Below are 16328 nucleotides of genomic sequence, written 5' to 3' on the forward strand. Positions count from 1 at the left end.
ACTGGGACCTGCTGGGCAGAGGGGGGGTGGGGAGGCAAGGAAGAGTCTCTGATATACTGAAGATCTGTGCCCTGGCACAGAGGTGGTGGCTGTAGGAGGTCTTTTCTTGCTTGCCTTGAAAAACTGAAGGACTTCTCCAGCTTCAACTACCATTTATTGAAGACCTCAGCTACTTTCATGAGTTACCATGCATCATCCCCATAGCAACCCCATTTTCCAGATGAAGAAACTGAGGCTCAGAGGAGTAAAGCAGCTGCTTGCAGTCATGCAGCATAAATGAGAAAGCAGAGCAGGGATCTTTCCTGCTCACAGTACTAAGCCCCTCCAAGCTGCTTTATCAAGACTGAGAAAGAGGAGGGGTTCTCATAGTTTCCAATCTGGTGACCAGGTCCCTCCCTTTAATCCTGCTCTTTTAGGGAAATCATTCAGGAGTCCCCACATAATCACACTCCTCCTTACTTTCCTGCATCCAAGATGCACATGTTCTTCCAGTCCAGGCGGGAGGTGGGGGTGGAATAAGTGGGAAAGGCAGCAGTGGCACCTTCACCCAAGCACAGGCAAATGGAAACAGTCACCTGCAAGTGTCCGCGTGCCTCCTCTCCAAGTACAGGTTGGAAATACTTGAATAACAGACTAAGGTCATCCTCACTTCTAGACTACTCCAACTCTCCATTTTCTCTTAATAAACTGAGGTGCTCAGGAGTGTTAGGATCAGGAGTTAAGAGTCAGGCTGAAAACAAAGGCCATGAATGCCCACGCCGAATGGAGCATTGCCACCTGTGGAACCACCAGTCCCTTCCAGGTCTAGGTGTACTTCAGAGGCTACCAGGCAACCCCAAGCATGCGCATTGAGTGCAGCTGGGTCTGGAGCAGATGTAATGAGGAAAGAGTTTGCCTCTGTCTTCAAGGAGTGCACCCTGATGGAAGAGAAGGAAGTGTGTGGCTACTACTGCTCTGTGAATGGTACTGACTTGATGTGTGCTAGGTATTAGGCCAGACAGCAGCACCCAGCATCTAAGGCTGTGGGTGGGGAGGCAGGCAGAGGACCTTTCAGAAGCCAGGGAACAAGGAATGGAGATAAAGCTCTCACTGCGGTGTCTGCAGTGAGGACAATAAGAATAGGAGAAAGGTGGCTGAGAAGGAGCAGAGGGCATGGCATAAAGCCAAGTGCCGCAGTGGGAGGTGTCAGGCAAGCCTGGCATGATGCAAGAGAGGAGCCCATGTCACTGAGAACTTAACGTTTATTATCGTGGCAACACTGTGGAGATAGAGATGGTAGTATTCCCTTTTGGGCAGTGTGGAAACTGAGGCTCAGAGGGTCTCCTAACTAGCCCAGCCTCACAGAATTAGAACGGACAGGGCCAGGGCTCATGCAGGACCTCCAACTCTGCCCATCTCTGCCCTCCTGCTCTGCGGGTCCGATTCACCACTGGGCCAGCTGGCAGAGGGAGGAGTGGGAGGCCAGTGACTGCATAAGGGGTGACTGGTTGGATGCAGCTACACTGATGGACACTCTGGCTACTTGGACAATGTTTGACTGTGATGTTGCCCCACCAAGGCTTCATGTCTGTGGTGAAGTGGCTTTCCTCCAACCAAGTATGAGCTGCAGGGCTGTGGCCCGGGTCCAAATTGCTGAAGATGAATAAAAGCGGAGAGAGGTCAAAGGGTGGGGGGGACACAGTTCACCCTCTCTGGTATCTCTCTGTATGGTCTAACCTCCTCTTCCTATAAGGACACCACTCAGATTAGGTAGGACCTGCCCTAACGGCCCCATCCTAATACATTTACCTCATTAGAGGCCTTCTCTGCAGAGACTGCCACATTCTAAGATCAGAAGGGTTAGGACTTCAATGTATGATTTTGGAGGGCCATAACGTTCTACCCTCTGGATCCCTCCAAGTCATGTCCTTCTCCATGCAAAATACATCCCCCAGTCCCAAGCCCCAGAGTCCTAAACCACTCCAGCATCAGCTCTGAGCTGCAAGGCTGTGACCTGGGGCCCAAATTGCTGGAGATGACTCAGGGTGGAAAAGAGATGAAATGAGAAAGGAGGTGTTCCTGGGCCTGTGGCTCCATAAAGCAGACTCTAAGCTTTGGGTGGGGCAGCCAAGGATGCATCCAAAGCAAATGGTCTGACCCTGAGACTTCACCAGGCCAGGGCTGTCCTCATGGAAGAGAGTGGGCCAGTGAGGACAGGATGGGAGAGTACAGAGGCTATGCAAGACTTTGACTATAAGAGAGTTGTTTGCCTGTTCAACCCCTGTGTGGGAACAACTGTGTGTGTGTGTGTGTGTGTGTGTGTGTGTGTGTGCGCGCGCGCACGTGTGGGTATGTGCATACTCAAGCACATGTGCGTATGTGCATGTGCATGTGTGTGTATTTAAATACCATTATTGGTTTGTGTTCTCTGCATCTGCAGCTCAGAGACACAGGCCAAGATGATGGATCTATTGATTAACATTTTCATTCACTTCAATATATGAAATGTGAGTCCCTTTGAGACACATTTTGCTGGAGGCAGATGCCTTTACCTTGAACGTTATTGAGCAGTTTTGTGCCTTAACCTCTAACAGAAGATGTGGGTCACGCCTAGGGAGGCAGGGGGGACCTGATATTGTGTGGCCTTTCCAGAGTGGGATAGAAACACCACAGGGGCCTGAACCTAGGAAATATATGGCTTCCGGGGTGTGAGAGGCTTTTTAGTTAGCCCCAATCTTGAGTCTTTGGTGACCTTGAAGGCCCTCAGAGTGACAGGTTCCCAAACTTTGCTATCCAAGTTCCATCTGAGGAACTTGTTAAAATAATGGACTTCATGTCTTTTGTGTGGAGGTCCCTGGGAGTAAGGTACAGTATCCTGCATTTCACCAAGAAGCTCAGGGGAATGTGATGGCCTGTTGACCAGTATTTTCATGTTCTCTTATTAGGGTGGTTGACTGGAAAAGCTGGGTCCCAGAAAGAGGTTCTCAGGCTGACTGCACCACACTCTGATCACTCCATATGTCCTTCCAGGAGAAAGGAAGACCCCTATGGAGGGGAGCAATAGTAACTTTTTCAGAGGCACTAGAAGTAATGTTCTCCCACATCTCTGTCAGTGCCCTTCAGCCAAAGGGCCCCAGCAACGTTGCAGTAGGGGAGCAGTGGGTTTATCACTTGCTACAGTCAGGAAGAACATGCACCGGGGGACTGTGGGGCATCTCAGGAAGAGGACAGAGCTGGAGAGAAGCAGTTCTAGGACTTGGGCTTGAGTTAGGTGATTTGGGGGAGGATCCAAGGAGGCAGTGGTTTGCCCAGGATTGAGTGTTGTTGGAAAGCAGGGACAATTCTACGATTGGGTATCAATCAACTTGATCTATAGGCTGGGCAGCCTGGAACAAGGCTAAAGCTGTAACTGGCTGGGGGAGGGGTGTTTGGCATTTTATGGTCTGGACAATGCTCATGCTCTTTCCGCATTCAGACATGATTGCAGAATAGAGTTGGTTTTGTCTTGATCTGTCATGGTCACGGGTGGCCTTGTCTGATGTTGATGTCCTGTGAAATTGTTTATGTTCAACAGGAGGGCACCAAGAGCAGCTCCCAGACTCCAGGGGTTGCCTTCCTCTTTCTCACCACCCCATCCTGCCCCCAACTAGGGAAATTGGGTGGTTAGCAGACTATCCAAAGGCAGGAGCGCATCAGCCAGTACAACCCACTGTTATCTCCCACACTCCAGCCACACTGACTGATTCCCCATGTAATTTCCAGGGTCCCTTCAACTCCAGGCATGGGGTCTGCTACCTCCTCTGTCTGCTCCCTTCCCAGTGGCTGATTTCCCCTCCCATCCCTTTATCTAGTTCTCCTCTCACTACCAAAATGTCCCATGCAGAAATAACCCCTTTGTTGGGGTGCCTGGGTGGCTCAGTCGGTTGGGCATCCAACTTCGGCTCAGGTCATGATCTCGCGGTCCGTGAGTTTGAGCCCCGCGTCGGGCTCTGTGCTGACAGCTCAGAGCCTGGAGCCTGTTTCAGATTCTGTGTCTCCCTCTCTCTGACCCTCCCCTGTTCATGCTCTGTCTCTCTCTGTCTCAAAAATAAATAAACGTTTAAAAAAAAAAGAAATAACCCCTTTGTTCCTTTGTGTCTTGGCTTTGTGTTGCTGCTCTGTGCAGGGTTCCTATGTAGGTAGGATTGTCTCTGGTGAAAGCCTCCATGTACCTGGGTACTTGGCCCTATGATACTTGGCCCAGCCAAATCCTCATAGAAGAGTAATGAGGGGAGTGGATGGTGTGTGACATGTGCTAGTTGGTGCTATTCTAGTGTAGATTTGCGTAATGGTGATCATAGTGATAGTGATCACCGAGCAGTGGCAGTAATAGCGACAGGAGGGGGTGTTAAGGATGGAGGTGGGAGTAGTGATGGAGGTGATGGTGGCGATGATAGAGTTTATGACCATCACAGAGATAGGGATGGCAATAGTGATGATTATGACAGAGATTCATTTGTAGACTGATACCCTTAGGTCCTTTCACGGTGCTCATGGAATAATCTCGGAGTATATTAAGTCATCCACTTCTTTCTTCAGGCAAGAAACTCTAAATCAACTTCTTAAGGTTGCTCATGGGCAGACAATGATGCAGAATGAAGCTGGTATGACAGATTTCCCATGGCGCCTGCTTCCATGTCTGCAGCCCCAGGCTTGCCCCATTTCCAGGCCTGTGGAAAGGAGGTGCAGATGCCTGCTGCATTTCTGGCAGTGTCCTCGGACAGAGGGGGAACTCGCTGATGGGCACTGGCAGCTGCAAGGCACCTGTGGAGACTCAAGAGACCAGTCTCTAACAAGGCCTGTCATATGCAGGTGTGGTCAAGGATGGAAACAGACTAAAGATCCTGGAGCCCCAGAGCCAAGTCTGCTCCATTGGGCAGGGGCGCATGGAACAGATGGTCTGGACAAGACCACTCACAAGCCAAGATACAGGAAGGTTTGGTGAGCTGAATCTAAGTGAACTGGCAGGAGTGGAGAAGAGGGAGCTGACAATCAAATGGAACAGGCTGGGTGAGTTTGGGAGAAGTTCTGAGTGTTCTTCACTTTGAGGATCTTCCTGCTGACAGAGAGCACATATTTTTGCCCCTCCCCATTATGGGAAAGTCAAATCAGGTCAAAGATCGCTTCCAACAATGGACTGTTATACCCTCAGACCCCCTGCTATAGGAGCACCCAGTGACTGACTTCTTGGGTCAAGGTAAAGCCCGTGCCACAGACTGCTAACACTCCACCCTCGCCTTGACTATAGATGGAGACCATGCAGGGATACCCAGCACTCCAGGGCATAGAGATCATGCACCTGAGTTTGGATGGATCCTCAGGGAATTGTGAATCACATGGGGACCTTCAAGAAGCTTGCCCTCAAGGGAATCAGCCACATAAATTCCCTAAGTGGAGACTATGTTCTGTATCATTCAGGATCCACTCATGAAAATATAAATGACTTTAGATATTCACAACAGAGGTCAGGAATACAAGAAATTGGTTGCATGAGTGCTGGAAGAGCTGAGAAACCAAAAAAGGCAGGGGAAGCAAACAGTAGGAAGCCACTATGACCTTAGGGCTGGAGCGAGGACAGGAGGTGCTGGTATCAGAAACCACATGGCAAGGGGCGCCTGGGTGGCGCAGTCGGTTAAGCGTCCGACTTCAGCCAGGTCACGATCTCGCGGTCCGTGAGTTCGAGCCCCGCGTCAGGCTCTGGGCTGATGGCTCGGAGCCTGGAAACTGTTTCCGATTCTGTGTCTCCCTCTCTCTCTGCCCCTCCCCCGTTCATGCTCTGTCTCTCTCTGTCCCAAAAATAAATAAAAAACGTTGAAAAAAAAATTAAAAAAAAAAAAAAAAGAAACCACATGGCAAGGCTATTTGGCAAAGGCTGGAGCCATGCTGGAAGTTCAGCCACCCTGAAGACATCCATTGAATCAGGATGCAAGAGGGAGAAATACCTTGGCTTCTCACTTTTTTGTTCCTGAAGTCTCCCTCTGTTGCTCCCATTTACTAACCCTGGCAAAAGTCTAGGAAATGTAGCATGCAGAAGGGCAGGGAGTAGATCTGAAAGCAAATAGTCATTGACCACTCTTGTTCCAACCTTAGGAAGTTGAACTACATTAGTGTCTTGGGGAAGTCTACTATCCCTTCTTCCACACCCAGTTCAGAGCATTCTAAGAAATAGATAATGGAGCCAAGTAGCTGGAGACCAAAATATTATCTTTAATGCCACTACAACAGTGGTGACTGTACCATTACATTACGGGTTGGCTTGCTAACACCTCATAATTTTGACAAGACTCAGTGAGTCTCAGGCAGAGCTGGCACCTGCGGTCCTACCCCAATCCTGTGATGGGGAGAAGCAGAAAATATATGTCTTCTGTCAGCAGAAAGATCTTCAAAGTGGAGAACAATCAGATTCTTCCCAAATTTGCCGACAAAGAAATTACCTTCTCCCAAGGACATTGAGAGACTCGATGGAGAGAGGAGAGGATTCCTTCTCCAGTAAAGGACCCTCCCCAGGGAACTGTAGATTAGCTGTCAGGAAATCATAAGGTCTCCAGCTGGGAGTGCCAAATCACCTCTACTACCTCCCCGCCACTGGTTGTTTGCCACTCTTGAAAATGGTCAGTGGTGGGGATTCAGTACCATCTGAATTATCCATTCCATTGTCACACACTTCTGATGGTTAAAATATTCTTTATATTAACCTAAATTTTCCTGTAATTTCTATTTCTCCCTTGGGGACTTCACATAACACCTCTGATCCTTCTTCAACAAGAAGATGTTGAAGATGTACTTAAAGATGACAAGTACATCACCCAGAGACATAACTTCTCCAGGTTAAATACTTCCAATGTCTTCTATTTGCTCTTACACGCCCATGGTTTTCCAACCATTCAGTACCCTAGTCACCTCTCTCTGGACAAACTGAGTTGGTCAATGCCCTTTTTAAGGGGGACACCCAGAACAAACCACACTGAGAAATCACACTGTCATCTCCACCAGCCAAGTGGCCACCCTGGAGCCCTTCATTGTAGGGCTTTATATTTTCCATCACCAATCCAGTGAGATGGGTCCAACTGTTCCCTCATTTGGAGCTGGGGAAACTGAGGTTCAGAGAAGGTGTGACTTACCCAGTTTACATAGATTGCAAGTGGCTTGGGTGTGTCTGATCACCAAGCCCATGTTCATTCCACCACAACAAGTTATTCCCAATGCTAAAAGCATCAGGGTACTTTCAGACTCCAAGGCTGAAGAAGTACAGAGGATTGTGAGAGGCTGTATCTCTGGATTCCTCTAGAAGGAGAGGAAGACAAGGAAAGGGAGCAAGAGGGATCCTGTGCCCAGGTCCCTCCTCCACCCCAGCAGAGACACTGCCTTGTCAGCCTATTGGTGACCCTGCCCTCTTGGTTGGGGGAAATGACCCTTCCTCTCCCAACAGACCTGGAGATGGAGGTGCACAGAACAGCAGGGTCTCCTACCTCCTCACCAACAGGAAACCCCAGCACACAGAGCCATGGTTCTCTTGGGTTTATCTGAATGTGTTTTAGGCAAATAGCTTCAGTAGAAACATTCATCTCTGACTATAGCTGAATAAAGCCTTCAGCTGCTCCCATTGCCTGAGACAGAAAGGAAATCACGTGTTAATAATTCATCGGAGGTGTGTGTGTGTGCGCGCTCGCGTGTGTGTGTAAGGCTACCTGAGAACAAGTCTCATATTTCTCATTTATAGCCTCTGATACCATCCGACAGAAATCCATTCTTAAGTGAAATATTGATAGGTTTACTCTGCAATCTTAAGCAAGCCTTCTCAATTGCTGTAATTAAGGCTAGCAAAGAGGGGAGGCAGCAGAGAGGGGAGACCAGAGATGCTGGACTGAGAACACACACACACACACACACACACACACACACACAGCTGCCCTGAACAGAAGGGATGGTTGAATTCCCAAAATGAGTTGTAAACAGTTGCTCATAGTGGTCAAATGGCCACCCCCATGACCACATCTGCTTGTCACTTGTGGCTCAATTGACCCAACACATGGGGACTCTGAGAACCAGGGGGCAAGGAGATGTCTACTTCAGGGGGAGAGCCACAGCACCCCGCTCAGGAAGCCCTCCCCCCCAGACACACACACAAGTGGGCTGACTACATGACCCCAGCTGCCTGGGAATGTGGAGATGCTGATGTGGGTGGGTCAGGAGGGATAAGAATTAGAAACGTTAGAAATACAGCCCCACCGACCAGAGTGAGGAACAGGCCTGGGGGACTGTGCAAGGATCATCAGGGCCCCACTTTGTTCCTGTGGGGGTTTCAGGCTGGTTTATTTCTTGTTCTCCTGCTATTGGTCCTTTTCTCATTGTGTGCCTTTCCCCCTCCCTCCCTCCTCCTCCCTTCCTCCTCCTCTTCCTCCTTCTCCTTGCTCTTATCCCACTTCCTTTCTCCTTTCTGTCTGTCTTTCCCTGGCACCATCAGAAGTAATGCTAAACACTTGTCAGAGGGACTTGAATTAAAACATGAAAACTCACGTTTCAGCCCAGCTACTTCTGGGCACTGTGTGTCCTCCTAGCTCTTCATTATTTAAGGAAAAGAGTGGCCTTCCTTCCATAAAGGAGAGATTACCATATTAATGGGAGGTAATTATGCTCTAGCCCAGGATCTGGGTTGGGGAGTCCTGGAGTCCTAGCTTCAATGGCCAGTCCCCCACACCTGCTAGGCTATGCTTTCTCCCTCCAGACCCCTGAGCAGAAGCCTGGAGGCTGGTCTCCCCTCTAGAGACTCTTTCTCTGTGGAAGAGCTCTCTCTCCTGATAGGGCAATGCAAGAGCTAGAGGAGGAGGAGAGGGGAGGCAGCAAAGTGTAGTGATGAGGAAAAGTGGGGAGCAGTGGAAACAGCCAGTGGTGTGGGAAGGGGGCCACACTGTAATTGTCCGTGAAAGGCTTTCAGCCGCTGATGCAAAAGGACATGGCAGAGGGATCAAGGGGTTGGAGTGGGGGACAGGGGCAGGGTGGGAGGAGTGTGTGTTCATTCATTCATCCATCAATTTATTCATTCATCAACTGCTATTGGACATGAGCAAAATACCAGACACTGTATTAGGCATGGGGCGCCAGTGCTACAAATTCACCGGCCTTGGCCGCAAGGACCAGCCTGACATCCTGGTCATTAGTCTGTCTCCCTGAGACAGACACTCATGTTCTCGGCATTTTTAGGGTGCAAGGGTCATCAGAAGGATGAAAAGCATGACAGGCCTAGAGGTGGGCAGGGAGAGATGCCCCATCCCTACAATACCCACTATTCACCCTAAGCCAGGGAGGTACACAGACTGGGGACCTTCAGTGCCGTTGGATTAGTATAAATGTCTCCTTGGATAGTGGGGAGACTGAACCCAGACAGGGTGTGACACTCCTTGAAAACTACACAGCTAGTCTTAACTGAAGGGCTACTAAAGCCAGGATAAGCTCCACAGATACTTCTTAAGTGGTGACATCAGACAGGGGGAATTGTCCACAAGAATGCACCCATGTCAGACCAGGTTTCTGTTTGCTCAGAAGCTGGCATGATGCTGTCCGTCTAACAGGTGTTGACTCAGAATTATGAGAAAAAGGAGATTATCCCAGCCATGCCACCTTCCCACTAGCCTGGCTACATGCCTGGAAGCCAGACCTGGGGCTTGAAACTGTGGCTCAGAGACTTTACAGGAAACAGTATGCATCTAGTTCTTAATCCTCTGTCCTAACAAAGGAGATCAAGTCGTGTGTGTGTGTGTGTGTGTGTGTGCATGCGCGTGCATGTGTGTAAAAGAATGTGATCACATTTTGGAAGGAAAAGTGGGGACGGGCTGACTTTCCCAATGGTGTTTGGAAGTAAAGTATGAGAGACAAGATCTGGATCCAAATCTCATCTCAAAGCTTCGTTGCCGTGTGGCCTATGTTAGTGAAGTTTCTGGACTCTTGCTTGCATCATTTATAAAACGAGCACAATAAAGCCTATCTTCCCCAGGAGATATAAAGTTTAGCCTATATGTAAAGCTGCTGTGATGGTTCAGCGAGCCCCAGAAGGAGATCAGTAAAGGTATCACTTCAGCTACTAGCTTCAGCCACCGGGACAAGAGGCAAGCATCTTCTGAACAGGCACCACTCAAGCCGGTGTGACTCAGGAGTTTCTGAGAACAGGACAGAAAATATTTGGATTTTTAAAAAAAACATTCAACAGATGATCCACTAATATTCAATGTAGATAATTAACTCACATTTCGCAGCGCAAGGCATTAGGGACAAAAAAAAAAAAAAAAGCAAAACCAAAACACGATGTTCTTCATATTACCATACACAAGACTTACCTCAGTTACACCATGTCTATACTCTAGCCTTCTCTATCTGGAGAGAGCCAGGAGACCAGCATAGGGTCTATGAATCCCTGATGGATATGTTGTGTATCTGTTCATTTTACAGAGAAAAGAGTTGGTGCTTTTCCTCAAGACTCCTTCCCTCAGGAAATCCTCACCCTGATGGGGGGACATTCATATGCTGCCCTCAGTCTGAGGGGGGCGACACAATCCTGTCCTTGGGAAGCCCGTCTGAGGAGGAGACATAGCCCTCCCCTCAGGGAAACCCATTCTGAGGGGGGAGACACAGTCCTGCCTCAGGGAGCCCCAGTCTTATGGTGGAGACATAGCCCTGTTTCAGGGAACCCAGTCTGTTGGGAGACACAGCCCTGCCTTGAGGAAACCTCAGTCTGAGGGGGGAGACACAGCCCTGCCCTCAGGGACCCCAGTCTGAGGGGGGAGACACAGCCCTGCCCTCAGGGAGCCCCAGTCTGAAGGGAGACACAGTTCTGTCCTCAGGGAGCCCCAGTCTGAAGGGGAGACACAGCCCTGCCCTCAAGCAGCCCCAGTCTGAGAGGGGAAATGGAGCCCAAATGCCTGCTTATATGACAAAAGAGGAAATATGCAGGGACCCAATTCTGAGGGTACAAATGAAATTCAGTGAGCAGGACACAAGGTAAGGGAGAGCCTGTGGATCAGGGCTGGACAAGTCTCGCTCGATATGCTAGGGTTGGCATGTAGGAGTCCTGTCCAGACAGGCTGAGCCTGTCCTTGGGAGGTCAGTTTCCAGTGGCCTCCTGATGAGGAGGGCCAGGGCAAAGGTGGAAGCAAGAGCGGGGAACAACGTAAAGTGACTGGGGCGGGTGCCAAATAAATTGGAGTTGTTATTCTGAGAGAGTGAGGATCGCAATGTCAGTAAATAACACGGAGGAGCCTTGGAGCCATTAACTGTCCCCACCACTCTATTATCAAAGGTCCCATTGCAGGAGCTTCCGGAGAGATTTATCTCCATTTCAGTACCTGGCTCTTCTGAACTGGAAATTACAGTGAGACAGAGGAGCAGAACCTGGGGCTATGGTGTGGGAATGGGTACTTATGAGGAGTAGTCAAAGAAAAAGCTAAGGCCTGCTCAACCACTGGCTTTGCAGATGGAGAGGGATTTTTTTTTTTTTTTTTAAAGAGAGAAGTAGTTGGGGGAAAATTTCTAATGAATCCTATCCAACCATAAAATCATGTAGAAAATGAATCCTATCTGACAATAAAATAAAAGTGAAACAAATTACTAAGTTCTCATATGTGTAGGACAAATTAATTTCATGTTTAGAATACTAATTGCTCGCTGAAGGGTCTGTAACCATGTGCTGCCTGAATTTAGCCTAAGCCTTAAAGTTGGGAGGGGTTGCAGAGGAGGGGTGTGTTGGGGGTGGGGGCGGTGCTGCAGCCCTGCCCCTGGACCTTGCCTTTGCCATGTCTCTCTCTCCAGGGCCCAGGGCTCAGACAGTAAAACACTGCTTGGCCTGTGTGAGAGCTCTTCAATTGTTTTCTAGATTTTCGGTTTCCCTCAGACTGAGGTGTGCCTAGGACCAGCAGCAGTATCCCCCTCCATCAGAGTTCAGCTACCTGAGGGCAGGGGGCTTATCTTTTCACTGAGCTCCCTAAGGCAGGGTCATGTGTCTTCAGGAGACTGGGGCTCCCTGAGACAGGGCTGTGTCTCCGCCCACCCCCCTCAGATTTTGGCTCCCTGAGGGCAGGGCTGTGTCTCCCCCCTCAGACTGGGACTCCCTGAGGGCAGGGCTCTGTCTCCCCCTTCAGACTGGGGCTCCCTGATGCCAGGGCTGTGTCTTCCCTACTCAGACTGGGGTGTCCTGGGATTCCCTGTCATCAGTGCTAGAGATGGTGTGGACACAATGGGTGATCTACTTTGGGCCACAGCTCACCTTGCCAGAGCTTTGGTGGAGAAATCAGTGTTGCCTGAGGGAATGGCCAGGGGCTTCCTCCTCCAGAGGTGACAGCTTCTAAGTCTGATTTTCCTATTTTTATGTCTCCTTGGGGATACCTTCAGTGGCACAGTCCCAACCTACTTACCTGATGGGGAAACATCAGGGGTTGCCACCAGCTAGGTACAGGCCAGACGCCAGGAACTCAGCAGACCTCAGTGCTGGGTCAGCTCCAGCCTCCACCAGCCCATCCTCCCTCCACAGGGGGTTCCCGTGGCTTCCCTCTGGTCACTGTGAGGCTTCCATGAGAGAAGGCAGCTGAAAACAACCAGCCCAGAGCCTGGCTTCCCACAGGCCCTCCTGCAAAGTGGCCTTCCTCCCTGCTCGTCTCACTCCTCTGATCTTCCACTCCTCAGCAGACATGCTGCCTCTGATGCCGCTGTAATTTGCTGGTTACATAACGTGTGTCCTCACTGGGTGGCGAGTCTCATTCACTGGAGACATTCCAAATTAATAATCTATTATTTATGCCATCCACAGTGTCTCTTCACAGACAACATCAGTAAGAAAGAAAAGCTATATGCAAAGGAAAAGAGAGGGAAGGGAGGGGATCCCTGAGAGCAAGGAGGGCTTGAGGACTGAGGTCTTTGAAAGGCTTGAAGCAGGACAGAGCCTCAGCAGGGGGCCGCTGACTTGACAGAGCCCTTCAGGGTGTCTCTGAGGTGCTTGTTTTCTTTATTTCCTGAAAGGCCAAGGTCAAGAGCAGAAGAAAGGACAGGAAGGAAACATGTCCTGGGGGTTCACAATACTAGGCAGAGTCTCCAACCCCCACATGTAGAGTCCCTTCTTAGACACTGAGGTGGCGCAAAGGGGAAAAGATGAAAGGAGGAGACATAACCCTGCCCTCAAGGACCCACAATCTGAGGGAACAGACACAGTCTTGTCCTCAAGGAGCCCCAGTCTGAGGAAGGAGACATAGCCCTGCCCTTAGGGAGCCCCAGTCTGAGAGAAAGACAGAGTCCTGGCCACAGGAAGCCCCAGTCTGAGGGCAAGACACTGCCCTGCCTTCTGGGAACCCAGTCTGAGGGAAGAGACACAGCCTTGTCCTCAGGGAGCCCCAGTCTTGTGAAGATGCACATCCCTGCCTTAGGGAGCTCAGTGAAAAGATAAACCCACTGCCCTCAAAGAGCTTCTGGATAAAGAAAAAACAAACAAACATAGATCCTGCTCCCCCAGACTCTGAAAACACATTTTCCTGTGGGCAACTGAGAGGAGATAGCTATTACTCTGAGACAGAAACTAGAAGACAAGGGTAAACAGGTGTAACAGACATCTAGACTGTTCCTCTTTAAGTTTGGGGGGGTGGTGAGGGAAGGATTTTAAGGACTCATTTGTAAATTTTCACAAATGGAAAATCTGTCATAGTTTTTGGCTGAACATAGCAGATGGAAGACAGTCACTTAGCTCTGATCCCCCCAAAAGTCTAAAATGTGAGTAAAGGAATAAACAAGAGAGAGACAATTATTAGCTCTAAGAAAATTAAAAATAGTTTAATAAAGACACTGTTATCATACACAGCTCTTTTCTAAACAGTATTTATATAATCATAAATGTTAATGTAAACATCTAATACTTATTTTTAACCAAAAATTGGGATAAAACTCCCCTGGGAGACTGGTGGGGAAAGTGATTAAGCTGCTGGGGGTGGAGGGTTAGAAGGAGGAATATCAGAACATGCTCAATGCTTAAACTCCATGGTAGGAAGTCAATAGCTAACGTCTCAGAAGGGAAAAATCAAGGAAGAGTCAATAACAAGGAAATAAATACCAATGGAAAAAGCTACAGAGTTGAAAAGTTACTGCTGAGGAGGGGGATTCTGGGTGGACAGCTTGTAGCTGGGCACGGTCGCTTCGCATTAAAAACCTATTTAATTGAAATATATAAAACCCTGATAAAAATAAAAATTAATGTTTTTGCAATGGAAGGAGGATGCTGTCCAAAATTGGCTATCTGGAGGACAATAGGTGCCCGGTTGTTGATCCAATCAGTGGATAAAATGTCAAAATCGCATAGCGTGGAGTTGTGGGCACAGGCCAGGTCAGAGGTACTGAGAATCACAGCAAACATCCTGCCCAAGTGCACCCTGGGCAGGGGGACAGGGCAGCGGTCAGAGAAGCCAGCTCCAGACTAAAAATACCAGCCACAGACCTTCTCAAAGTGAACAATCCACTGGGTCAAGCCTGAAGTCCTTTTATATCCAAAACACAGGGCTTGGAGAATAAAGCAGTTTACTTATGATTATGTCATAATAAGAGGTGAAGATGGGCAATATCCACGGTTCCTACCTGCTGGCACCTTGAGGCACCTACACAGCTCTTTCTTTCTTTCTTTCTTTCTTTCTTTCTTTCTTTTTTAAGAAAGAGAGAGAGAGTGTGTGCAAGTGGGGGGGGGGAGGGGCAGAGGGAGATTGAGAGAGAGAATCTCACTCAAGCAAGCTCCAAGCTCAGCAAGGAGCCCAACACGGGGCTCAATCCCATGACCCTAGGATCATGACATGAGCCCAAATCAAGAGTTGGACACTCAACCAACTGAGCCACCCAGGCGTCCACCTGGAAAGCTTTAGAAAATTAACCCATGCCCAGACTCCACCCAGCTGAATTAGAATTTTTGTGATGGTTTGAAGTATCCCCAAGGTGATTCTGATGCCCTATACCAGGCTGCCTCTGGTCCCCCTTAACTCATGAACCCCATGTACCACTACTTATATATACCTTTCTGTGGACATCAGGGAAGGCTAGGTCATCACAAGAACAAGGACCAGCAAAATTTCAGTGGCTCAATATGACAGTTCTAAATTTATGACTCACACAAAATTCACAGTGGGTCCAGGCAACTCTCTAGGGTAGCTGTCCTCCCTATGATGGCTCAGTGTGCTAGGTCCCTTCAGTCTGGCAGCTCTGCCATCTACACATAGGCTCCTGACGTTGCCGTGGCAGGAGCAAAAAGCACTGAAGACTTGTAGCTCCCGTTAAATGCTTGAGCATGTAAGTGACATGCATCACTTCCACTTGCAACCTGTTGACCAAATTGAGTCCAATGACACCCACCTAACATAACAGCAAATGTGGGGGTGGGGGGTACCAACCTTTCATGTGCCCTAAAGAGAGAAAAACCAATGTGGGTAAGTAATAGTAACATCTGCCACGCATTTCATGGCACCCTGGTGGTGCTGGCTGCCTCTTACATGGCTATCCCCTATCTCCTCCATTCTTCCTTCTCTTACCACTCTTTAAGGCCTGGCTGGAGTCCCACCTCCAGCTTGAAACACTCTTTGGCCATTGCTTTCTGCACACATCCCCTAGACCTGGCCAACAACAGTTATATCTGTGGATGCATTTTGGCATTTATAGTTTATGAAGAATTTTCAGGGTCTTTATATTTCCCCTGTTGGGAATGATTTAATTTTCTGGACTTTGGGCAAAAGTATTGGTGTTCTGGCCAATAGAGAAAAGGAGGAAGGATGAGAGTATGGGGTTACGCCATGACTTCTGAGCCTTTGTGCATTGCAGGGAGGGGAGTCAGAGACACAAGTGAACCCTGGGACTTGGAAAGATTGTTTTCAAAATCCCTCATCCTGAGAACCTTAGGCTGAAAAGTGAACACCAGTCAAGAGTTGGGCCTCTTGGCAGGAGAAGACTGACCTTAGAGCCACTACGTATTTTAATGAGATACTTAATGAGTATCAAAAAAGACCACAGGCTGCATGGGAAGCCACCAATGAGCCCGGGCCTGAAAGTACATGTACAAAAGATGTACAAAAAAAGTACATGTAAAAGACATTGCTCCCTCTGAACTCTCACTGCACCCTGCACCCTGCAATTTCCACGCGCTCTTGTCACTTTCTGCTGACACGGCTATTTATTTATTTATTTATTTATATAGAACAAACATAACACTTACTATCTGGCAGGAAATATTACATGTGCTTTACACTTTCTGGCTCATCTAATCTTATTTAAACCCCATGTGGACCGTTATTCCCCTTATCCCCTTAACA

Source organism: Panthera tigris, chromosome B2 (genome assembly GCF_018350195.1).
Source record: "Panthera tigris isolate Pti1 chromosome B2, P.tigris_Pti1_mat1.1, whole genome shotgun sequence".
NCBI lineage: Eukaryota > Metazoa > Chordata > Mammalia > Carnivora > Felidae > Panthera > Panthera tigris.